This window comes from Stenella coeruleoalba, assembly GCF_951394435.1.
Source record: "Stenella coeruleoalba genome assembly, chromosome: 5".
Lineage (NCBI taxonomy): Eukaryota > Metazoa > Chordata > Mammalia > Artiodactyla > Delphinidae > Stenella > Stenella coeruleoalba.
The window spans coordinates 59,505,624-59,531,587 of record NC_137150.1 but is presented as its reverse complement, the minus strand read 5'-3'; the positions used below and the strand labels follow the sequence as shown (position 1 = coordinate 59,531,587).

The following is a 25,964-nucleotide window of genomic DNA, read 5'->3' as shown; positions in this document are numbered from 1 at the left end:
GACTGGGTTACAAAATTGACATTGTCACTGACTCAGAGTGCCACATTAAGTAAACCCTGCTTTCCTTATCTATAAGATAGCCTCCATCAGTAATTTTTTACCTTTTCCTTCCAGCATGGTTATCCCATCCTACATGGAACTCTAATAGACACAGCAGATAAAGGCAAGAGGTAAGAGGCCACTTGGCCTCCCTTCCCCCATGGCCCTAAGTATCCCCAAAGAGCCTAAGAGCTCAAGGAAACACAGTTTGAAAATCACAAGGCTAGATAATCTTTAGAGTTTTTCCCAAGTCTTACTCCTGCCACTAGAAGTAAGACTGAGGTAGAAAAGAATGTTTGTGTCCATATTAAAGCCTGTGAACCCCTGTAATTTTATACACACTCACACAGCATTCAGCTATTACAGAATATAGAATACTGCCATACCACATGTGGCAAGCACCTTTTGAATTTCAACATATATTTTAGGTTAAAAAATAAAATAGAAAAATATTACCAGAATGTACTCTTTCCTCAGTCACTTTATGGATACATTTCAAGATATAGACTTGATGGTGAATTAAAATTGAATGCAAATATTGTCACTGAGAAGTTGCCCATTTATACACTTTCTAAGACTCGTTTAGTTCTTAATGAGCAAGGTTTTGCTAAAAACAAAAAGTGTTAAGTACATAAATATGTGTATTCTTTTCAAAGCATGCACTATATTATGGTTAAAAAACAATACAGAAATGAATGCAAAACTATTTCAACAGAAATACTGCTTCTTGAACAGCCTTTAAAATTATGACATGTTTACTGGGAAAATATATTACTCATGACAGGGGTTACAAAAGCAATATTAACCTTCTCGAAATTTAATAGCAAAGTCAGACAGGTAAAAATCAGGACCAGATGTAGTAACATATAACTACTTTTGATAAGATTGTATATAGGATAAAACAGATATTTAAAGCTCCATTAAGACGTGGGTAAATAAATGGTCCTTTAGAAGATTCATAACACATATGCAATGAAAACCATGATGCAGATTGTGCTAAGGATAGCATTCTTGGAAATGAAAAACCTTGTTCTTTCTTTTGCTTCTGTTATTTTGGGCACTGTTGCTTTTGCAGTTTTGTACAGGGTGTCAGACATTAAATTTACCCTTAAATATACATATATCTATTTTTTGAAGGCAGGAATTTGTTACTTTGACAAGCTACCAAACACTTTCGTTGTATTTAATGTGTGACTAATGAGTTTTTGTCATCTATAATCAAAGAGGATGTTTGCTTCTGCAAAAAATAATTTACCCAAAACTAGCATTGATATTAAGCCAGGAACTCCATAGTAGTGGTTAAAAAAATGTGTGATGAAATATAGATGATAAAATTGCACTTACCATCAAATGCAAGTTTGCTTTACAAAATAATTTTTTTCTGAAATTTATTTTGTCACTGTAGTTTTATCATATAATATGTTACTTGCCTAATAATGTAATGTTGATGTTTAAAAGAGATTCATGTTTTTAATTATTTCATTGTTTTATAACCCTAAAATATTTCATTAAAATCTCTGAGTTTTTACTTATTTTAGAGAGTGCTCTAGCTTGAGACATATTAAAAAAATAAAGGTCAAAAGTCATAAAGGATAATAGCTGATGGTTTTGATAATGCTAATTATATATTACTGAGAATAAAGGTAGAAAAGGAAATATGAACACTAAAGAAAGATAAACATCCCAATGCTGGATTAAAAAAAAATAATGAAAAAACTCTTAAAATGTCTTTGTACTTCACTGTCATAATTCAAAGACATAATGAAGCCTGAATTAAAAATGTCAGTTTCTGTGAGTGTTGATAACTTGGTTCTTTGTTGGGCAAGTCAAAATGTGTCTGTTTGATAGGCAAAAATGACAGACTAAAAATGGGAGAATTTGGATCTAAAAAAAGAAACACACACACACACACACACACACACACACACACACACACACGACTTTATAAAAGGTCCATAATGTACTTGAAGGAGAAGACCTATAGGGTAGGAGGCAATATCTTTAGGAAGTCACCGAGCAGCACTAAAAAGCAATGTCTATGGCCAATCAAAACGATTTCTGTGACTGCTGGGGCTCTTGCATCCCCGTCTTTACACTAGACTGGAAACCCTTTGTACTAATTACCAGACTGTACCAGATTTTCTGGTTCAGTTCAATCCTATAATTGACTGACAGTGATGGGCAAGGAAGGGGAAAAATTCAGGCTCACCACTGCAAGCAGAGGGTCAGAAATGGTTTCACAGAGAGCTGGTCACAGGCTGGCACTAAAAGCAGGGTTAAGCAAGCATCATCAGCACTTTCTTCTAATTCTCAGGTTAAAAAGGAAATGAGGAAGAAAAAACAACAGTCCAGGCTGTTCTCATCTTACAGACCAATTCTTAGCGTGCAACCATTTTACATAAAATGAATGGAGAATAGCTTCAAGGGTAAATGGTAATTTTAGATGTCACTGATTTTTATTTTGCTTTTGGGAAGTGGATACAGGTTTGTCTCCAGAACTCAAATAGGGTCGTTTTGCTAAAGTTAAACAGTCTTTCATTTATTTACAGAAACCAGGAAAAACAATGCTGCTATTTAATTCCTAAGGCTAAAAAAATCATTAAAGTGCAAGGCTTATTTAGAAAGCCTGTGATAGGTTATGTAATCAAACTTAAGCATTTGAAAGCATCATAATTCTCACATCCTTTGTTTATAACTCACCGATTTGGATTTACTGTGTATCTTTAGTAATAAAATGGTTGCCCATGAATCTATACCTTTTAAAATAAAAGTTTGAATAATAATTTACATGAACTTATAGTTAATGCATTAAAAAAATAGAACACATTGAGCACTGGATTAAAGACTTAGTCGGCTAACCATCATTTGTTATTTGCTTAGAACTGTTCTCCACCCACTTTATTTCTAACCAAAAGAGCAACTCTAGCCTTAGCTACACTAAACATTAAAAGCGCAGGTGCCCGAATCAGGGTCAAAATGAGACTCAGGCCATTCGGTAGGCAGGTAAGAACTATGTACTATCATGTTGAGGTCAATTGACTTGAAATTTAATCACAGGTTAAGCCCCTTTTCTTTCCAGGCTAAAGAGTAAGCAACACCTGTGTGAGCAGCAGCTCACATTGCAGTTGACATAGCAGCCAGTTCAATTTTTAGTTACAAGTCAATTACTTACTGGAATAGAAAGAGAACGTTTCATTCATTCCATGGATGGTCACTTTTCCGGAGAAACCTGTCAGGCTTTCTTTCTCCAAAAGAAGAAAAGAGAAGAAAAAGTGAAAGTTAAAAATAAGTGATATGCTGCAAAAGTTCTAGAGCTAGGCCAGCACACTACAGCAGAGAAGTTGTACAAATAGCTTACCTTCCAAATACTGAACAGAGCTGTCTTGTAAATGAGGCCTATCCCAGCTGATAAGTCCTGGGACTTTCCTCATCAGAGAATCAAAACAGGTGAAATGATAATTGGTGATCTACACCTGAGAAGAGGGCCAGCTGACTATATGAAAGGAGAGAGCAAATGAGTAAACTGTCTTTCCCCAGCTACAGTCAGCCCTTGTGCAAGGGGAGTTTCAAATGCACTGGCTATAGACTTTTGTCCAAAGCTGTGGTTCTTTTTTTTTCTCTTTTTTTCTTCTTTCTTTCTTTTCTTTTCTTTCTTTCTTTTTTTTTTTTTTTTTCCTTAGTGAAGCTAGATTAGTTCATACAAAACTCAACAATACAGCACTGAAACCCATTGTTGATATTCAACATTTTTCACATAGCGGAACAGAACAGACAATACGGTATCTAGGAAACCATGGGCTGGATTACAAACTGATGATATCTCATCCTTCTGGGGGCCTGTAATCCTTTTTATTACCTACCACAGTAAAAAAAAAAATCACTGTGTGTGGGGGGAAACTCTTTCAGAATAAATCAGTAACATTGCTATTCTTAGGTAAATAGGATAAATTAAAATGAAATCTTGCTTGTAACACTAAATCCCAAAGTACCATTTGCCTTTTATGCAAGTTAATGATTTTTAAACTTATCTTAACCTTTATGTGAGCTTCCATAGGTTTAAAAAATTAAAATATTTGTAGATATTTGCTTAATAACAGTGTTCAAAATTAACTTGGACTTTCAATTTCTTATGATAAATACCTGGAAAGTTATTTATTTCAAAGTGCCCAATATTGAGACTAAGGACTGAGTACAAAGTAATTTTCATTAATTTGTTCTAAAATACATGTGTTGGGTTATTAGTATACTAATTTATTTTTTCCATTAAGAACACACTGAACTTCAAGATTAGGGGGGCATACTTACCTGATATCTAGTAAATTTTTTAAAACTTTTTTTAACCCCATGTCTTTTAATTTTTCATTTTTTAAAATGCATTTCCTGATTATGTTTAACTGCAAAGCCATTCTTTGCAAGGAATTTATGCCTATTAACCTTTTTGAAAATCTGGTCCAATCCCTTTTTAAGATGCAATCCAGTTCCCATACTTTTCTTGAGCCTCCAAATGGTCTAGGTAGCCACAGAAGTGATTGTTCCTACCAGTTTTCTTTTCATCACTTCTGCAATTGACCAATTGACAACTGATTGATGGTTATCTTTTCACTTCAACAATGAAAGAAATTACCATCACTATAGCTATGTACAGTAAATGCCTCCAGAGTAAATTACATGATTCTAAAATTCTCCTTAGCTCACTTAGTAAAACATCAACACAAAAAAGTTTCTTTTTGCGCCTCCCTTCCTGTACGTAGATTTGGCCTTTTCTGTCAGCTGCAAAAAAAGAACTTGACAGCTTCTTTAAAAAGAGGAGTATAAAGGAACTTGAATAAAGGATGGCACTGGGCCTGTCTCAAGCAAGTGGCCATTCTTTGCACTTGGAAAAAAATTAGGCGTGTGAGCACAGATAAGCCCTATAAGAATACTCTAAAGACTATTCCCAGTGACCTTGAGATTCTCTTTCCTTCTGTAACCATTCCTGAACATCAGGCTGACAACATAGATTCTGAACACGAATCTCCAACTTATTTTGAGTAGGTGTTATTTCTCACTGAAAAGAAAACATCCTTAAAATTTTAAACTCCCTTACTACACTGCAAAGACGACCTTGCTCTTTCTAAAAGTGCTCAAACAAGTGCTATTATGCAAGTGTCACATTCATCCATTATGATATGTTGACGGACAAGGGCTTTAAATTCCACCACCAAATCTAAACTTACTGTAAATGTGTATTTTATTTCTCACATCAAAGTCCTGAATCCTGTCAAGGAAAGGTATTCAAACTTTTTTTTCTATCCCAATTAATTAATTAATTTTTTTTGATGAAGTAAATATGCTGCTATGAAAGATGGGACTGATTTACTCTCTTATTCTGCTCCCACCCCTCTCTGGTCAAGACCACGTTTTCAAAGTAAAAAACACACCCAAACAGACAGGAAACACGATTTCTCACTATTTCCCTTGATGTCTTAGATCCATAAAATTTGTTCTACTGAATAATACAAGGTAAACTGAACTAGAGTTTTATTGTCTAGAATGACTGGGCACTGTTTGGAACTTCTTCCACTCTATCACTGTTAGGAAGTTAAATAGCAATAAAGGAAAGTAGATTCCTTTATTCACTGCCAACTCCACCTAGGACTTGGGCTAGTGTTCTGATAATTCTGGCTTCAGATATTTAATCAAACAATAAGATTTTATTAAATGCTGACTTTATGTCCTTTATAGTGGTAAGCTCCACAATGTGTAAGAAACATGAGATAAGATCTTGCCCAGCAGAAATGGATAATTTATTTGGAGAAATGAGATATACAGGAGGAAATAGCTGCTGAATGAAACATAATGTACCCATTATATAGATAACACGTATATGACAGCATTAGATATTGTCACGTGATACTTGGCATATTGACAGCACTAAATAAATTTTGTTTACTAAAAAAACAATTTATCATCTTCCCTGTTACCTTTGCTATATTTGTCGATGATATTATTATTCAAATATCCCAGATAAAATTCATGAAATGTCACTTTTATTTCTTTACCTTTGCTCTCCAAAGACCTACGTACTAGTCTAGATCTATAGCAGGTCATACCAGCGTTAACAAAACTGCTTTCGACATGATCTGATCTGCCATCTTTAGCCACAACGTCACTGTTGAAATAACCTTTCTCCAGCTCTACTTTTACCATGTTACACACACCTTGGTTTTAGAATCTACAATGCTTCTTTTTCTTGCATATGGCATGAAGTTGTTAGAACTTTCAAGTCCAGGGAACTTCCTTGCTGGTTAGTAGGGCACTGCAAAATCTATTTCCAAGGTAGTACCTCTCCAATATTTCCCATCAACAAGCTAACTATTTAATAATAGTATATCTTACTATTACATGCATACCAAGCTGTTCCATCTTTTATCCTTATCTTCTGAATTCAGGGTCCAAATAAATCATAGTCCACTTATGAATCTTTCCCTGCAGTAGCAGCTCACATATTTCTTTCTATTCCCTAATGTGTTTCATTTAATATTGACTTCAATGCACATTTGGCCCAGTTTGAATGTCACCCCCTTTACTAAGATTTCCTTATCAATTCAAATAAAATGAATATCTTCTTCTACTATGCCCCATACTTCTTGGCACACGTTTATTATAATACACATTGTATTGGATTGTATTTGGACGTCATTTTCCCTAAGTAGAATTTAGGAAAGAAACTGTATTGTATGCACATTTTTCTATCCAGTTACTGGTATATAGATGCTCAATAAATGATTATTCAATAAAGACACAGTCCTAAGGAACTCTCAATTTAGAGTGGAGTTTATATTAGTTGTGAGATTAAGATGGTAGCTGAATAAGTAAAAAGGATTGGCAGTTGGAAAGATCAGCAATTCCTTTAAAAAGTTAACTGAATTTTCTTCTTTCTTTTTTATTGATGTATAGTTGATGTATAATATTATGTAAGTCACAGGTGTAAAATATAGTGATATGCAATGTTTTTTTTTTTGGTCAATCCCAAACTCCCTAACTATCCCTCCCCCCACCCTTTCCCCCTGGTAACCGTAAGTTTGTTCTCTGAGTCTGAGTTTGTTTCTGTTTTGTAAATAAGTTCATTTGTATCTTTTTTTTTTTAAAGATTCTGCATATAAGTGATATCATATGATATTTCTCTTTCTCTGTCTGAGTTGCTTCACTCAGTATGACAATCTCTAGGTCCATCCATGTTCCTGCAAATGGCATTATTTCATTCTTTTTAATGGCTGAGTAATATTCCATTGTATATATGTAAATAAACTGATTTTTTTTTTTTTTTTTTGCGGTACACAGGCCTCTCACTGTTGTGGCCTCTCCTGTTGCAGAGCACAGGCTCCGGGCGCACAGGCTCAGTGGCCATGGCTCACGGGCCCAGCCACTCCACGGCATGTGGGATCTTCCCGGACTGGGACACGAACCCATGTCCCGTGCGTCTGCAGGCGGACTCTCAACCACTGTGCCACTAGGGAAGCCCAATAAACTGAATTTTTAAAGTTAGCATTTAAATGTTTGTGTAATGAGGACCGTATCAAAGGCAATTGCTTGGAATATGGAAATTTCCCATAGAAACATAGTTGCATTTTTAGATCAGTCTACAAATTGCCTGCTTGGTCCGTAACCTTGCCAAGTTGTGATAACACAGCCATTTATTGAATATTTGCTAGTTTGAACCCTGTAATAAGTTCTTCACATAAATTTAGTTCTCAGGATTACCTTATTAAGTAGTTATTATCACTGTCATTTTACAAATAGAAAGCTTGGACTTAGAGAGGTTAACTGAATCTCTCAAGGTTACCTGGTCAGTAATAGCACAGCTGTGACTGGAGCCAGTCCTATCTGGCTCTACACTTTACGTTGTTCAAAACTGACTCTGACAGTGCAGATGGTATTATTCCTCAGTTAATAACCTTGGGAGTCTGTAAGGGAAAAATATGGGGGAGGAAAATAAAAAAGGAGGAAAGTTTCCTATTTCTTCATCACACAACCAGTCTGGAATATCATTGCTAAAAATTTTTCTTTGTGTATTCTGAGTTTTCTTTCTTCACACATTTCCTACTGACCCAGAGGTCTTCCTCAGTGTTTCAGGTTCTCAGTGTCTTAATTTTTAAAAAATTCTCTGTGGACCCCTACTTAGACCTTCAAAGTTCTTCATACATCTTTCTCTGCCTAGTCAAAATAGCTATTACTTTAGGACATGTGGGAGTATAAAACTACACTGAAGTTGAAGCAATTCTTGCTAACACGTGAATGATGGATAGATGTTGGATTCTTCTTTCATGTAAGCATTTTGAAAAAATTACTCAGCCTAAGTGAATATGTAAGGTTTAAAATTTCAGGCCTTGAAGCCATGTAAGTAAAACAGTTATTTTCCATAGAAGCTTCAATGTATGAAGAGAAGGGATTTAGAAATACATGCGGTGGTGGTGTGTGTGAGATGTAAGAGATTGTGCAGGCAGCTGTGCCTGAGAATCAGCTTCTTTAGTGATTTTTGATTTGGGGGAGACAGTCATGGACCCTTCTGAGAGTATGTTGAAGGCTCCCTCCTCAGTTACACACAACCTTTTTATGTATTATTTCATGGAATTTATGGACGTTTTTGGAAACCATGGGGTTGAAGATTAAAAAACTCTGCCCAAAGCTGCTGGATTTTTGGGGGGGAGGGCAGGGATAGGGAGGGAGTACTTCTCTTTATTTCTAAGCAAGTGGATCTTAACCATGATTTCATATTAGAATTAACAGGGGGAGCCTACCATAAGATATTCTGATTTAATAGGTATGTAGTGGGTTCTGAGTAGAAGTAATTTTTTAAAAAGCTATTCTAGTGATTCTGATGTGCAACTAAGTTTAAGAACCATTGTTGTAAGCTAGCGATTCTCAAAGTATTGTCCTGGACCAGCTGCATCCTCTGTCTTCAGCATGGAGTCTTCACTTTTAATTCACAGATGGCTTGAGAGGGATGGGAGTGCAGAGGTAATCAGTCTGCCAGGACAGGAGATACAGACTTGAGAGCCATTGTAATAGAAATGGCAGTGTAAACTAGCAGAGTAGATGAGTGGTCTGAGGGAACATAGCATGTACAGTGAGAAAAGAACCACAAGGTCAGCAACTCAGGGAATACCCACAGTTTGAATTAGGAGGAGGAAGAAACACTGCCAGAGGAGAAAGAAACCTGGCAGAGAGACAGGAAGAGAACATGGACTACACAGTGGCATAAAAACTTGAAGACAGGCTGACCAATCAGCAATGTCAAATGAAGCCTGCAATTGATTGGGCTGATCTTAAAAAAAGGACAAAGGAGTTGGCTAGAAGGAAGTCATTGATAACTTTTGACTGAGGAATTTAATACTGGGGCAGAGGAAAAGTCCGACTCTGGAGATTCAGAAGAGAATGGGAGGAGAAGAAAGAGGGGCAGTAGGTATAAAAAATATCTTTCAAGACTGGTTGGGGGACTTCCCTGGTGGCACAGTGGTTAAGAATCCGCCTGCCAATGCAGAGGTCACGGGTTTGAGCCCTGGTCTGGGAAAATCCCACATGCTGTGAAGCAGCTAAACCCGTGCGCCACAACTACTGAGGCTGTGTGTCACAACTACAGAAGCCCACATGCCTAGAGCCCGTGCTGTACGCAAGAGAAGCCAATGCAATGAGAAGCCCGCGCACTACAAAGAAGAGTAACCCCCACTCTCAGCAACTAGAGAAAGCTCGCGCAAAGCAACGAAGACCCAACGCAGCCAAAAATAAATAAATGTATGTGTGTATATATATATATATATATATATATATATATATATATATATAAAGACTGGTTGAGAAAGAAGGAAGGAGGGCAGTGATTGGGAGCAGCAGGCTCTAAGAAGCCAGTGTAAGGACAGAAGTATTCATATTTTAAGGACTAAAGGAAGAAGCCTTCAGGAGACTGAATTTGTTGAAGAAGTGGGGAAAAGGAGCTATCATGAGATAAAAGAACAAAGTCAGGAGTAGAAAAGAAGTAAAAGGACTCAGAGTTGCCTTAGGAGTGGAAAAAGAAAAGAAAGAAGGATTTATGTGGAAGAATGGTTTGTGAAGGTAAAGAATATGAAATAGGTCATACCCGATGACATCAAACTTCTTTGTGAAACAGGAGTAAAATCATTCACTAAGGCTTTAATTTTTTTTTTTTCATTTTTTGGATAAGAGATGGCAGAAGGTAAAGGTGCATAGAGATTTAGAAGAGGAAAAAACGGAATGAGAAAAAAATGCATTCTCTGTGGCCTAGTACTGGCTCTCTCCTTAATTCCGTGCCTCTATTTTGCATACTTCTATAATGTTAACTCTTCCCTGCTTGACTTACAGTACTTGACTTTTCAGTAGCTCTTTCCCCAACATGCTCCATAACAGGTCACGGTCCCCAGAATTTGCCCTTAGCCCTCTTCTCTATTCAGTCTCCACTTTCTCCTTGGCCATCACTCCCATGTCTTTATCAAATTGGTTGTCAAATTCAAACCCAGCCCTAGTCTTTCTCTTGAATTATAGATCTGTATTTAGCTGTCCACTGGACATTCAGTACCTCAGCTTAACAGTGTTTAAAATCAAATTCTTTATCTGCTTCACTGTGAATCAATGTAAACATGCTCCCCTGTCTTCAGGTTCCTGTCTGTCTTTACCACACTCCCCATTAATTACAGTGGTCTCCAAAGCAAGAAGCTATCAATGATCTCTTCATCTTTCTCAATTCTGATAACTAATAATTGTCTATTTTTATTAATTTTACTTCTCAAATATTGCATCTTTTCTAATTCATATCTTGAAGTTCAACCCTCCATTGTCTGTTACAATAACCTTCTAACAGATCTCTTGGGTTCTAATAATATGTTCCCTCTTTAACCATCCTCCATTTAAAATGCAGATCTGTCTATGTCCCTCACCTTTAATGACTATCCATTTCCTACAGCTATGGTTTTCTGGAACCCAGGGTTCTGTAGAGAGGTTTTAAGAACTCCAAAATAAAATTATAAATATGATAATGAAAATGCATTTGTATCACTGATTAAAGTCTATTGCTGCAGCATACATGATACAGATACATATGCCAATGGTGAAAAATATACTAAATGTACTACTAGACTTCTGGAGAATCCAGAGAAAAATCCAAGAATATGCATTCATGATGCTTGAAGAATAATAAGGATGAAGGCTAGTATGGCAAGGAAACTTTCCAAACCAAATGGCCCAAAGTATTCATATCACCATTTCCTCTACTTTGCACGTCTTTACCTGCAATAAGAGAGATATATTACAAATAAACTACATAATACATACATAACAGGAGAAAGTGCTTAGCTCTGAAACATTAAATCAGGTGGGAAGATTGTGGAAAGATATATTTGTATTCCTCGAATAAAAGTAGGGAAAATAGTAGGGGTAGTGATTTTTTTTTTATAAAGGCGATTACTGAAAATATGTTTGAGGAATCATCCAATTTGCATAGGCAAGCATTAGCTCTTAAGAAAATGCTGCTTTCTTTGCAGAACAGTTTTAGTTTATTCTATGCAGATCACCAATTTTTATTTTATTTTGGATGCAGAGAAATTGGATCTGTCATATATTTTTTTTTATTGAGGTATACTTGATTTACAATGTTTCAGGTGTAAAACAAAGTGATTCAGATATAAATATATATATGAATTAAATATATATATTTACTTTTTCAGATTCTTTTCCATTATATGTTATTACAAGATATTAAATATAGTTCCCTGTGCTATACAGTAGGTCCTTGCTCTTTATCTATTTTATATATAGTATTGTGTATCTGCTAATCCCCAATTCCTAATTTATCCCTCCCCTTTTTTCCCCTTTGGTAACCATAAATTTGTTTTCTATGTCTGTGAGTCTATTTCTGTTTTGCATATAAGTTCATTTGTATCATTTTTTTAGATTCCACATATAAGTGGTATGATATTTGTCTTTGTCTGACTTATTTCACTTAGTATGATAATCACTTACTCCATCCATGTTGCTGCAAATGGCATGACTTCATTCTTTTTTATGGCTGAATAATATTCCATCACACACACACACACACACACACACACACACACACACACACACACACGCCCCAGATCTTCTTTATCTGTTCATTTGTTGATGGACGTCTAGGTTGCTTCCATGTCTTGGCTACTGTAAATAGTGCTGCTGTGAACACTAGGGTGCATGTATCTTTTTGAATTAGAGTTTTTGTTTTTTCTGGATATATGCCCAGGAGTGGGATTGCTGGATCATATGGTAACTCTATTTTTCATTTTTTAAGGAACCTCCAGACTTTTCTGTAGTGGCTGTGCCAATTTTGCATTCCCACCAACAGTGTATTTGGTAAATAGTGTATTTACCAAATAAATACACTAAAACAGTGTATTTTAGCAAATCCCTTTTCTCCACACCCTCTCCAGCACTTATTATTTGTAGACTTTATGATGATGGCCATTCTGACGAGTGTGAGGTGATATCTCATTGTGGTTTTGATTTGCATTTCTCTAATAATTGGTGATGTGGAGCATCTTTTCATGTGCCTGATGACCATCTGTATGTCTTCTTTGGAGAAATGTCTATTTAGGTCTTCTGCCCATTTTTTGATTGTTTTTTGTTTTTGTTTTTTTGATATTGAGGTGTATGAGCTGTTCGTGTATTTTGGAAATTAACCCCTGTCTATTGCATCATTTGCAAATATTTTCTCCCATTCCATAGATTGTCTTTTTGTTTTGTTTATGGTTTCTTTTGCTGTGCAAAAGTTTTTAAGTTTAATTAGGTCCCATTCATTTATTTTGGCTTTTGTTTTCATTGCTGTAGGAGATGGATCCAAAAAAAAATATTGCTGCAATTTATGTCAAAGAGTGTTCTGCCTATGGTTTCCTCTAAGAGTTTTATAGTACCTGGTCTTACATTTAGGTCTTTAATCCATTTTGAATTTATTTTTGTAAATGGTGTTAGAGAATGTTCTAATTCTTTTACATGTAGCTGTCCAGTTTTTCCAGCACTACTTATTGAAAAGATTGTCTTTTCTCCATTGTGTATTCTTGCCTTCTTTGTCAGAGATTAATTGACTGTAAGTGTGTGGGTTTATTTCTGAACTTTCTATTCTGTTCCATTGATCTAGTGTCTGTTTTTGTGCCAGCACCATAGTGTTTTGATTAGTGTAGCTTTGTAGTATAGTCTGAAGCCAGGGAGCATGATTCCTCCAGCTCTGTTCTTCTTTCTCAAGATTGTTTTGTCTGTTCGGGGTCTTTTGTGTTTCCATGCAAATTAAAATTTTTTTTGTGCTAGTTCTGTGAAAAATGCCATTGGTAACTTGATAGGGATTGCATCGAATCTTTAGATTGCTTTGGGTAGTATGGTCATTTTAACAATATTGATTCTTCCAATCCAAGCACATGGTATATCTTTCCATCTGTTTGTGTCACCTTCAGTTTCTTTCATCAGCATCTTACAGTTTTTGGAGTACAGGTCTTTTGCCTCCTTAGGTAGTTTATTCCTAGGTATTTTATTCTTTTTGATGCCATGGTAAATGGGATTGTTTCCTTAATTTCTCTTTCTGATAGTGCATTATTAGTGTATAGAAATTCAACAGATTTCTGAATATTAATTTTGTATCCTACAACTTTACTGAATTCATTGATGAGCTCTGATAGTTTTCTGGTGGCATTGTTAGGATTTTCTACATACAGTACCATGTCATCTGCAAACAGTGACAGTTTTACTTCTTCCTTTCTAATTTGGATTCTTTTATTACCTTTCCTTCTCTGATTGCTGTGGCTAGGACTTCCAAAACTATGTTAGTAATAGTGGCGAGGGTGGGCATCCTTGTCTTGCTCCTGATCTTAGAGGGAATGCTTTCAGCTTTTCACTGTTGAGTATGATGTTAACTGTGGGTTTGGCACTTAGTAGGAGAAGCAATTTACTCTCCTGACAGGCAGACCATGTGCTTCTCTTTCTTTTCCCTTCCTTGCTCTGTCTGAACCCCAGTTGATGCCCCTTCCTAGGCTGCCCTCACATTTCATCTCCATACAAAGCTGCCAGGAACTCGCTGCGACTGAATTGCTTCCCCCTCATCAGGATAGGCACCTCTACTGAAAAACTCTTTATCTTGGTAGAATGAAAAAGAAACTGGCCACATCATCATCATTACTTTTTAAAAAAAAAAAAAATTATTTATTTATTTATTTTTGGCTGCATTGGGTCTTCGTTGCTGCGCGCGGGCCTTCTCTAGTTGTGTCAAGAGGGGGCTACTCTTCATTGCGGTGCACGGGCTTCTCATTGTGGTGGCTTCTCTTGTTGCGGAGCACAGGCTCTAGGTGCACAGGCTTCAGTAGTTGTGGAACGCAGGCTCAGTAGTTGTGGCTTGTGGGCTCTAGAGTGCAGGGTCAGTAATTGTGGCACATGGGCTTACTTGCTCCATGGCATGTGGGATCTTCCTGGACCAGGGCTTGAACCCGTGTCCCCTGCATTGGCAGGTGGATTCTTAACCACTGTGCCACCAGGGAAGTCCCTATCATTATTACTTTTTGAAGCATCCATTTAAAAGGTCTTGTAGACTCCCTACAAGAAGAAGGCATCTTCTTTTTATTTTTTTATTTTATTTTTTTATTTTTTTGTGGTACGCGGGCCTCTCACTGTTGTGGCCTCTCCCGTTGCGGAGCACAGGCTCCGGACGTGCAGGCTTAGCGGCCATGGCTCACTGGCCTAGCCGCTCCGCGGCATGTGGGATCTTCCCGGACCGGGGCACGAACCCGTGTCCCCTGCGTCGGCAGGCGGACTCTCAACCACTGCACCACCAGGGAAGCCCAGGCATCTTCTTTTTACTCACCTTATTGTTTTAATTATTTTACCCCTCAAGCAAGCATATTAGACAATTAAAACAAGTTGGAGTCAAACTTTTCAACGTCTTGATTAAGATTTTTATGTTCAGTAGTCAGTGGTATGTAATTTTGGAAGTATGATGCCAGTTTTAATTAATTTTCATAGGTTTGCTAATTAAAACAATTAAGAGGTAGGGCTTACCTATTGGAAAAATAATTGGAGGATCTCTTGAACATTATCCTTGAGGTTTCACACAAGCACAAATGGTGTAAATTTGTTTTAAAAATAGCTGGAAACTGAAAAGAAGTAATTATAACATCAAACCAAAGTTGTGTCTGCATTTATCTTTTAAAAAAATTATAGGAGAGAAAATTTTCCTTGAACTTCCGGAAGCCACTTCTGCCTGTCTCTGTGTTCATGGTGGTAATAATAATTCGGAATGACACCAGACTGTTTTTTCAATAACAGCATGATATGTAAACTTTAAACTTTAGAGATCAATGTTGACAAGACAAAATTCTGAGAGATGAGAAAATGAGGGAACAAACACAGAGAAAGCCCAGGGGAATGGAGGGATAAATATCTAATATAAATTAATAATAATTCTATTGCCAAAAGGATGCAGTCCTTGATATCAATGGGTTTCCAACTTTTTGAAGTCAGAGATCTTTAGAGTCAAAACATATTTCCTAGAAGGTTAACACAGAACATAATTCTTGATAGTAGTGGAATATGACAGGAGTGAATATGAAAAGAAAAATGAACAAGATACAGGAATACTCAAGCAGCAGTTTAGTATAGGGGTTAAATGCAAGAACTCTGGTATCACACGATCTAGGTTTTAATCCTGGTTCCACCTCTAAAATAGGGGTAATAAAACCTATCCCAAAGGGTTGTTATGGGGATTAAATGAGTTAATATATGTAAATCACTTAGAACAATGTTCTATCCAAAATAAAGATTAGTTATGTTTATAATTATCCTCACTCACATTTAAAATATGAAAAAATTAGTAATTTCTCCAAGACACTCCAAAGCAATCTTCATTTTTTAAAAATAAATTTATTTATTTTTATTTATTTATTTTTGGCCGTGTTGGGTCTTTGTTGCTGCGCGTGGGCCTTCTCTAGTTGCGATGAGCGGGGGCTACTCTTTGTTGTAGTGTGCCGGCTTCTCATTGTGGTGGCTTCTTTTGTCATGGAGCACAAGCTCTAGGTGCACGGGCTTCAGTAGTTGTGGTGCATGGGCTCAGTAGTTGTGGCTCACAGGCTCTAGAGCGCAGGCTCAGTAGTTGTGGTGCACCGGCTTAATTGCTCTGCAGCATGTGGGATCTTCCTGGACCAGGGCTTGAACCTGTATTGGTAGGCGGATTCTTAACCACTGCACCACCAGGGAAGCCCCAATCTCCACTGTTGTAGTTTACCCAAAAGTTGTTATACAACCTTGCAGAGGCCCAGAGTTTTGGGGAACAATGATTTAAAACCTCAGTATATTTATCAGGAGTCTTAAAAATGTTGATACTCTTTGATTCTATAATTTTACCTTAAGGAACCTAGCCTAAGGAAATGATAAAAATGCAAACGATTATAAACAAAAATATTCACCATAGCATTACTGATGAATAAATTTTTTTAAAACTAAATGTCAGAAAATAGGGGAACAAATAAGGAATTATTTAAATAGATGATAGCATATTTATAAGGTAGAATATATACAGGCATTAAAAATGTTGGCCTTGGGCTTCCCTGGTGGCGCAGTGGTTGAGAGTCTGCCTGCCGATGCAGGGGACGCGGCTTCGTGCCCCGGTCCGGGAGGATCCCACATGCCGCGGAGCTGCTGGGCCCGTGAGCCATGGCCGCTGAGCCTGCGCGTCCGGAGCCTGTTGCTCCGCAACGGGAGATGCCACAACAGTGAGAGGCCCATGTACCGCAAAAAAAAAAAAAAAATGTTGGCCTCTATCCTTCGTAATGAATGTTAATTATATGTGAAAACGCTGATGGTATAGTGGTAAATGAACTCAGAAAAATATATAACAGTATAGTCTGGTCTTGACTCTTTAAAAATATGTCTAGAATATACCTTTGAAAATATACTAATAAATTAACATTATTTCAGAGGGTTAGAACAAAGGTCATCAAACTTCTGTAAAGTGTCAGCTAATGTAAACATTTTAGGCTTTGCAGACCATAGAGTTTCTGTCACAACTACTAGACTCTGCTGTTGTGGTGTGGAAAGCAGCCATAGATCGCTGTTCCAATAAAACTTGATTTACAAAAAACAGGCTTGTTGGCCATAAAATGCCAACAGATGCACTTATTTCCTTTTTAAATATTTTTTCTCAATTTTCTACAGGAAGAAAAACAAAAATTACTTTTGTAGTCTAAAAATTAGAATAATACATGTTATAAAAAGCAAAATACTCTTTGCTATAAAGAATAAGAGATACCATAGATAGTTAGAAAATGGCTATTATAGACTTCTGTAATTTATAAATTCATATCAGGTCACATTAGAAATGACATGCTTAAAAATAAAAACCTCCAGTGATTGCATATTACACTTAGAATGAAGTCGAAAATATTTTACGTAGCCTGTAAGGCCCAGAAGACCTGACCTCTGGCGTTATCTCCCAATTCATTTCCTACCACTCTCTCCCTTGATCACTTGCTCCAGCAGTGCTTGCATTGACATGGGGCACTAGAATTGAGCATTTAATGCCGACTTGCATAAACAGACTCTTAACTTCCTCATCTTCTCATAAGAAGTCTTTGCTTCCAAATCCAAGAGTCCTGGAAACGACTTAAAAAATTTATTCAGTCATCTAAATTCTTTTTAAAAACCTAGATATTTTTATCGTGTACATAAAATACTTGTATTTGATTCAGTCTTCTCTATTTTTCATCCAGCCCGCACAAGTTCAAGGAATCAACTAAAGCACCAAATAGCCTCAGATTTTAGTTTTGAATTTAGAAAAGCTAAAATTTTATAAAAAGCAATAATAGATAATTTATTTTCCTTTTCACCTCCCTTTTGTAAATCCTCTTCCACACTCTTGGGTACATTGATACACAATGTATATATTCATATATCTATCAAATTTTTTTATTTTGCAAAGCAGGTAAAAAAGGGAATGTCTGTTTTTAAGCTGTGTTTCTTTTACACATGTTTGGTATGTTTTAGTATGTTTAAAAGTTAAAACTTTATATCATAATTTAATATTGTAATTAAGCTTCTGAAAGCATACTAAAATAAATAAATAATAAAATAAATTTTTACCTGTACACCACTAATACCTCACTTACCACTTTGGAAAACAGTGATCTAGTTAAAGTCAAATATATAGAAGTTTGGAGCTCTCTAAAATGGAACATTGGGATGACTGACAGAAATATTGAGTTTTTATACTTGAAGTGTAATTGGTCTGGTAGACACCATACACGTACACGCACACATACACACACTTTTTCACAAAAGTAAATAGAAAAGCTTATTCTGCCTCTCTGGATGAAACATTCTCTACAACTCTAAAGAAACACATTTCACTGTTTAAGATAAGTTTTGCTCTTTGCAGATTAAAACACCTGCCACTATATTAAAAATAATGAAATAGAATGGCCAAAGAGGAATTGTAAAGAGTATTTCATTTTGCCTAGTTTTTGAAAATAGATAGCTTCAACATTAATTCCAGGTAGTACAGGCTTATTTTTTTGATATTAATTTATTTGTTTATTTTTGGCTGCATTGGGTCTTCGTTGCTGTGCACAGGCTTTCTCTAGTTGCAGCGAGCGGGGGCTACTCTTTGTTGCAATGCGCGGGCTTCTCATTGCGGTGGCTTCTCTTGCTGCAGAGCACGGGCTCTAGGTGTGCAGGCTTCAGTAGTTGTGGTGCGCGGGCTCAGTAGTTGTGGCTCACGGACTCTAGAGCGCAGGCTCAGTAGTTGTGGTGCACGGGCTTAGTTGCTCTGCGTCATAATGGTATCTTCCCAGACCAGGGATCGGACTGTGTCCCCTGCATTGGCAGACGGATTCTTAACCACTGCACCACCAGGGAACTCCAGTACAGGCTTTTTGAGAATAATAATAATCCTACTTGAGTCCAGCTATATCCCTAGACATATAGAATAAAATGTATGGTGAAGATAAATTCTTTTGACCATATTTTTACATTCTATATTACTCTTCGTATCTAGAAGTAGATGATGATTTTACAACTCATATTTAGATAACAGGATTTAAGTAATTAGTGAGATAATCTGAGGCAATGTACTATATAGATTCCTGGAGAATAAGGCAGCTGAAAAAGAGGATGTTAGTTTTCAATCAAACTATGTGTACAGCCACTGAGTGAAAAGGGAACACTACTGGGTTGTTTTATGATAACTACTGTTAGGAAAAAAAAAAGGTCAAAAAGGTCTTTAAGTGGCAACTAATGATGTAAAATCTCCCAGGTATCTAATAGTATATATTCAGGATATGATACTGTTTCGTTTTACTGCTTCATCAAAAATGAAAACAAAGGTAGCTAGTATTTAGTAAGTGATATGCTTACTATGTACCAGGTATCTTAAAAACTCCATCTTATTTAATGCTCATGATATTTCCTCCTTATTAGAGATGAGAAAGTGGAGTCTCTGAGAAGTAAAGCAATCTTGCCCAAGTCACACAATTAGAAAGCAGAAGAGCTTCGAGTAAAACTCAGGCCCTTAGAAGATCAGGCTTTTTCCATGAAAGCATGATGCTTCCCCAGTCAGTCTAGCTCCTTCCACCTCCTGAGACTAACCTTTCTTCTGTCTTGGAAGGTAAATCCAGTCAGAATAAAGCACCTGGACCTCACATGCAGTCTCTCTCCTGGTGGGAGAGAGAAAAGCAGTTCAAGGAGGCGAGTCTGGCTTTCACTTAAGAAGGATGGTGATGATAATTGGGGTAATTGTTAAAAAAAAACCCAACAACTATAGGAGCCACATAAAACCAATATCTCAAATGTTTTAGACTTTTGTAGTGAGTAGTCTTTCAGGCCACAAGTATTTATTCGGCATCCATGGGGGTGCAGAGCTGTGTATTAGCTTCCTGCACTCCTTCATCCATCCCCCGATTTAGTTCAAATAATTCATGCAGTCTGGGCTGAAAAGAAACAAACAACATTTGCAGGATTTCATTTCATAAATCCCCCCTGCAGGGCATTGACTGGCAGCTCACCGCATTTCTTATAGGACATTTCACATCCCTGGGGTGTACAAAATGCTTGCACCAATGTAAAATATGAGAATATCAAATGAAGTGTTTATGGAGATTTTTCTAAGCTGCTACTTAGGAACCCATTCTCTGTAGAAATTTGTTGCCAGGATTCCCAAAAATTAAACAGAAATATACTAATTAGAGTCAGCAAATAAGAAAATTTTTTTAGCATTTCCCATAAGGTCATGGTATGCTATTCTAAAGGTGATTCTCAGATAATTTTGGGAAACAAGTTATCAGGCACTATAAAAGAGTGGTCAGTCAAAGGTAGTTACTCAGTGAGGATGTGGAGAAAAGGGAACCCTTGTGCACTGTTGGTGGAAATGTAAGTTGATGCAGCCACTGTGGAAAACAGTATGGAGGTTTTTCAAAAAATTAAAAATATGATCCCGAAATTCCACTTTTAAGTGTTTATCCTAATAAAACACAAACTTGAAAAGACATATGCACTCCTATGTTCACTGCAACATTGTTTACAATAGCCAAAATATGGAAACAACGTAAGTGTCCATTAGTGGATGAATGGATAAAGATGTGGCATACACACACACACACCAGAATATTATCAGCTATAAAAAAGATCTAAATCTTGCTATTTGCAACAACATGGATGGACCTTGAGGGCATTATGCTAAGTGAAATAAGACAGACAGAGAAAGACAATTACCATATAATTTCACTTACACATGAAATCTAAAAAACAAAAGAACAAACAAAACAAAACAGAAACAGACTCATAGATAGAGAAAACAAACTGGTGGTTGCCGGAGGGGAGGGAGTTGGTGCAAAATAGGTGAAGGGGATTAAAAGATACAGAATTCCAGTTGTAAAATAAATAAGTCATGGGGATGTAATGTACAACATAGGGAATATAGTCAATAATATTGTAATAACATTATACCACGACAGATTGTTACTAGACTTATTGTGGTGATCATTTCAAAATGTATATAAATATTGAATAACTATGATGCACACCTGAAACTAATATGGTATTGTGTGTCAGTTATACTGCAATTAAAAATGTAGTTGCTCAAAGTAAACATTGTATGGTATACAGAGAATAGACTTGAGAGACAAATAAACCTAGGTTCTAGACTCTGATCTATCAGTTCTTAATTGACTAATCATATAATAAAGAAGTGTCTGAGGGGCTTCCCTGGTGGCGCAGTGGTTGAGAGTCCGCCTGCCGATGCAGGGGACACGGGTTCGTGCCCCGGTCCGGGAAGATCCCACATGCCGCGGAGCGGCTGGGCCCGTGAGCCATGGCCGCTGAGCCTGCGCGTCCGGAGCCTGTGCTCCGCAATGGTCTGAGAGGCCACAACAGTGAGAGGCCCACGTACCGCGAAAAAAAAAAAAAAAAGAATGCTGGTAAATAAAATTAAAAAAAAAAGTGTCTGAGAAACAATGTCCACATTTGTTAAAATAGGGATAATACTTGTCTCGGGGGACAGTTATGGGGATTAAATGAAATAATGACCAATGTAAAACACATAGCAAACTTGCTGGCACTTAGATAGTATTCAACAAATGTTAATTCCTTTCCCCTTTTGCATCCCAAAGAGTTACAATATACTGATCACTTACCTATTTACTTGATTTCTAATTGACAAACAAAAGCTACAGGAGAAAATATAATCTTAAAGAGATCAAGATCGAGGTTGTCAGATATTTCTTATAGCGAGGTACCTTGCATTGTAGGCACATTTGATATAGGGTTGAAGTTTCTTTGCAGAACACATTAGGATGTCATGTAATCTAGTCTGCAGAAACATAAAGGACATTTCAATAGTGGCTCCATTTTGTAATTTTTATGAGTATTATCACCAAAGTGATCTTCGATCATATACCAATTCTCATTTCATTATGTTTATAATTTATTTTTTATATTCATAGAGGTGCCCCAAATGTTTTGTTAATTTACTTTTTAAAAGCTACTGTAAAGTATGATGTATAACAATCATGGAATAATAATAGTGGAACAATAATTATAAATAATACGTTAGCTAAAATATAGCACTTACCACATGCCAAGTATCTGATGTGTGCATTTAACTGCTTTACCTCATTTAATACATCCAACACCCAAAGAGAACGTATTATTATTATTATTATCCTGTTTTACAGTTGAGAAATGGCACAGAGTGATTAAGTGCCCGAGATCTAGAGTAGATATGTAAAGTAGGAAACATAAAGGGGAGGGAAAAAATGATAAAGTATCTGTTTATTATAAAATTTTAGCTTTTCTAAATTCAAAACTAAAATCTGAGGCTATTTGGTGTTTTCGTTGGTTCCTTGAACTATTTGGGCTGTTGCCCTATCAAGAACCTTCTCTCTGTGATAGTGTGGATTTGTTTCCTTTGTCACAGGCTGTACTTTTCTATAACAAATATCTGGATGAAAACTACAGAAAACTGAATAAAATACTGTTTTTTGTACACAGTACAAATACCTACATTTTTAAAGAATTGCTCCAACGATTGAACTTTTTTTTTTTAAGTTATTTCCAAGACCCTTGGATTTGTAGGCAGAGTCTTTGTATGAGAAGTTGTTAGTGGTACCACTGTTATGTCATATGTGGATCTAGGGTTGTGGACTATAGAGATGAATATGATATAACCTTGCCTGAAATGAACAGGGTACTTGTATTGGCAATGTCAGCTATTTGATTTCCTGAAATATTCTGCTGGATAATACAACCATATTATGACCTGTTCATAGGTTCCAAGTATTCCTTAACAGCAACTGCCAGTCAGTGTTAAATCTGGTTTGAACACACTATAATTTCAATCAAGTGGCAAACCATTTAAATATGCACATAAATAAATTGCATAGAAAAATTATGGAAGGAGAGCAGAATGATCTAACAATAATGCATGTCAGACTTATGGTAAACACCTATCATGACAAATTTCCCTGACATTCTTCTCTCTAGTGAAAATATATACAGTAATATTTCTATTAAGGATGCTTTTAACAATGAACTTTGATGTCAGAAGCCTCGTTGTGAGAAGGAGAGGAAGATTAGAGACAGCTTTTGGGGTATTCTTGTCTTGCCAGTTTAATGGGACAATGTACTCAAGTGTTAAGTGTATATTGCTGTGGATTTTGGTCTTCTGGGCTACTTGGGAGATTGTGTCCACTCCTAAGAGGATCTTAAGAGGCCAAATGGCAGGGGACACTTTTGCTAGTTTCAGGCCACTTAAATCCAGAGAGTAAGGTATTTCAGTGAGGCTTCTCTCCTGGTTTGCCTTGGAGAAGTTCGTATATGAAATTGTTTCTTTCTCTTCTATACAGTGGTTGTGACAAACGCAGATCTGAGGAAATGAGATCTGGTCCAATTTCCGTCCCACTTAAGTCTCCCCAAGTCCAAATCAAGTGTGTGACTGTGGACATATGACAATCTCTTCATGTCTCAGTTTCCTTATCTGTAAACTTAGGGTGATAATAGAACGTGTCTTACAAGGTGGTTGTAAGGATTAGTATTACCTGTGATTAGATGATTGTATGGTGGAACAGATCTGGGTTCAAATACTGTCTTACTATATAATACTACCCCTGTAGTGACCTTGGGCAAAATACTGAATCTTCTGAGCGACAGTTTCTGTACACTGCCAACCTTTCAGGGTGGATGAGGATAAAAAAATTTAAAAATAATATATGAAAATTACCTAGACCAGGCTAAGTATGTGTATGTGTATGTTAGTTATTTTAAATTAAGCTCTCATTTGTGTGTCTACTATGTTTAAGGCCCTGTGATAATTGCTGTAAGGGACATGTGGATTTATAGTATGGCTGGTATTGAGTTATGAAGAAGGAAGTTGTTATATCACTGTATTAGCCATTGTTTTCTCATATTCTTATCATCTGGTTCAAAGAGTTGTCACAAATATATAATACCCCTGAAGTGATTTGAGGATAAAGTGCTTAACTGCCTCTAAGCATTTATTAGTTTCACCAGTTATCAAATGGCTTATTCTGACACTGAGCCCATCTGTTATATATGCACACAAAAATTATTTTCTTTCAAATCACTTTGCATCTGATTGATATGTAAATTATATTTTGGACTTTTCCACTAGTAGGTATAGTACCTGTAAATCACATATAGGTTAGCTACTTGTAATCATGTTTTTTAAAACATGAAGTCCCTTATTTTATACATACAAAATAGAAAAATATATATTGTTTTATATTTATATTGTTTTATGCATATAAATATAATATATGATAATAATAAAACAAAAATGCATGTACTCTCTACTGTAGTCAAGAAGTAGAAGTATCTGTCCCTAATTCCTGTCTTTCCTTAGAAAAGAGTAACCATTCTTCTGAGGTTTGTGTTTCTCATTGTTTTCTTTTTATCCTAGTGTTGTTACATTTGTATGTATATCTGTATACACCTCACCAACTTACAAATTATTTGATGAAAAAGAAAATGTTCCATCTATCTCTGTACTCCTCTACAGCTCCTAGAAGACACCAAATATAACCAAAAGAACAAACCCTTTACACATTGTGGTATTTATCAGCTTAAGAAAGTCAGCCTCTCTGAAACTCAGTTCCTCATCTGTGAAATCTATTTTGTGAGGAATATTTTAAGCATTCACTGAATTTATATGATCAAAATAATCTTTATAGTGCCTGTTTATTGTAGCTGTTCATCAGATGTCAGGTCCATACTATCTTACTGCCAAAAGGTTTCAAATATCCCCATCACACAACTTTATTAAATTGAGGTGTCCAGTTGCTGCTATTGTATTCACGGTACATACCTATTTCTAGGTGGGTAGGATGAGTATCAGCGTTTTTCTAACTTGTTACTTCCATAGTATTCTCAGGAAAGATCTTTGTTGAATGACATTGGTATTATAAACTATCTTGAACTGAGATAGGTTTTGGTCTCTCAATCTCTTAATGGCCAAACTATTCTCATTACGTCAGCCTCATATGATGCTCTCTTTCTGTTGAAATCATTGTTGGATGAATATATTTTGCATATATCTTACAATTCCCCTATAACAAAGCACAGCATGGAGACTTTTAACTGGAGATATTGCTCCTGTGGATGGCCGGAAGTTAATTTTAGATACAAATCCTATATTAACTGTGAAAATGGCCCTGTCTTCATGCTGTTATTGTCTTTCAGTATCTAATGTCATCCTAAATATTCTTTATCAAAGATTATTTGATATCCCATCTCTGAGAAAGTTAAATCACAACCCACGTAATGTCCATGTGCTTATTAGCCTGCATATCCTGATTGGTTCTAGAAATTCTTTAGAATGATCATTCATGCCATTTTGAAAAATCTTAATGTCAAGTGGCTAAGATTATTCCCACTTTTCAGAGAGGAAGTAGAGGTAAAATGATTTGTTCTAATCTAGCAGGGTAATATGTATCAAAATATGTATGAATGTTAGTCTTTCATAGTGCTACCTCTAGATTTTAGATTTTCTTTTAAAAATAAGACTTAAATGCTTATGACATTTTTATACAGAAAAATAAATCCATTCTTATAAACCATTCCTTTGCTCATGTTTTTGGATTACACAAGATAAATTCCTTTAAAGATTAACCATCAATATTTATTTTAAAAGACCTACTTATTCCTTATATAATTTTCAAAATACGACATGGGAAAATGTTATTTAACTCATTTCAGAAAAAAGAACAGGAATTATTTGATTAGTCCACCACTGCTCTGAGGGAGAAGAAATGTAAGATTCAGCAATCATGCAAATAACTAAAGCCTGGAAAGATCTTCATGGGTGATAATCTAAGTTGGCTGAAACTCTGGCACAGTTTCAGAGGACCCCCCCCCGCCCCGTA

General features: G+C 36.3%; 1 long non-coding RNA gene across 1 annotated transcript; it reads right to left on the bottom strand.

The window, feature by feature from the left end:
• Nucleotides 1-3,210: 3,210 nt before the first annotated feature.
• LOC307186735 lies at nucleotides 3,211-25,104 on the bottom strand. Its single transcript, XR_013828455.1, has 3 exons — nucleotides 24,908-25,104; nucleotides 21,822-21,895; nucleotides 3,211-3,280 (listed from the first exon to the last, which is right to left on the bottom strand). It is a non-coding gene; the product is annotated as an uncharacterized lncRNA (long non-coding RNA).
• Nucleotides 25,105-25,964: the final 860 nt, after the last annotated feature.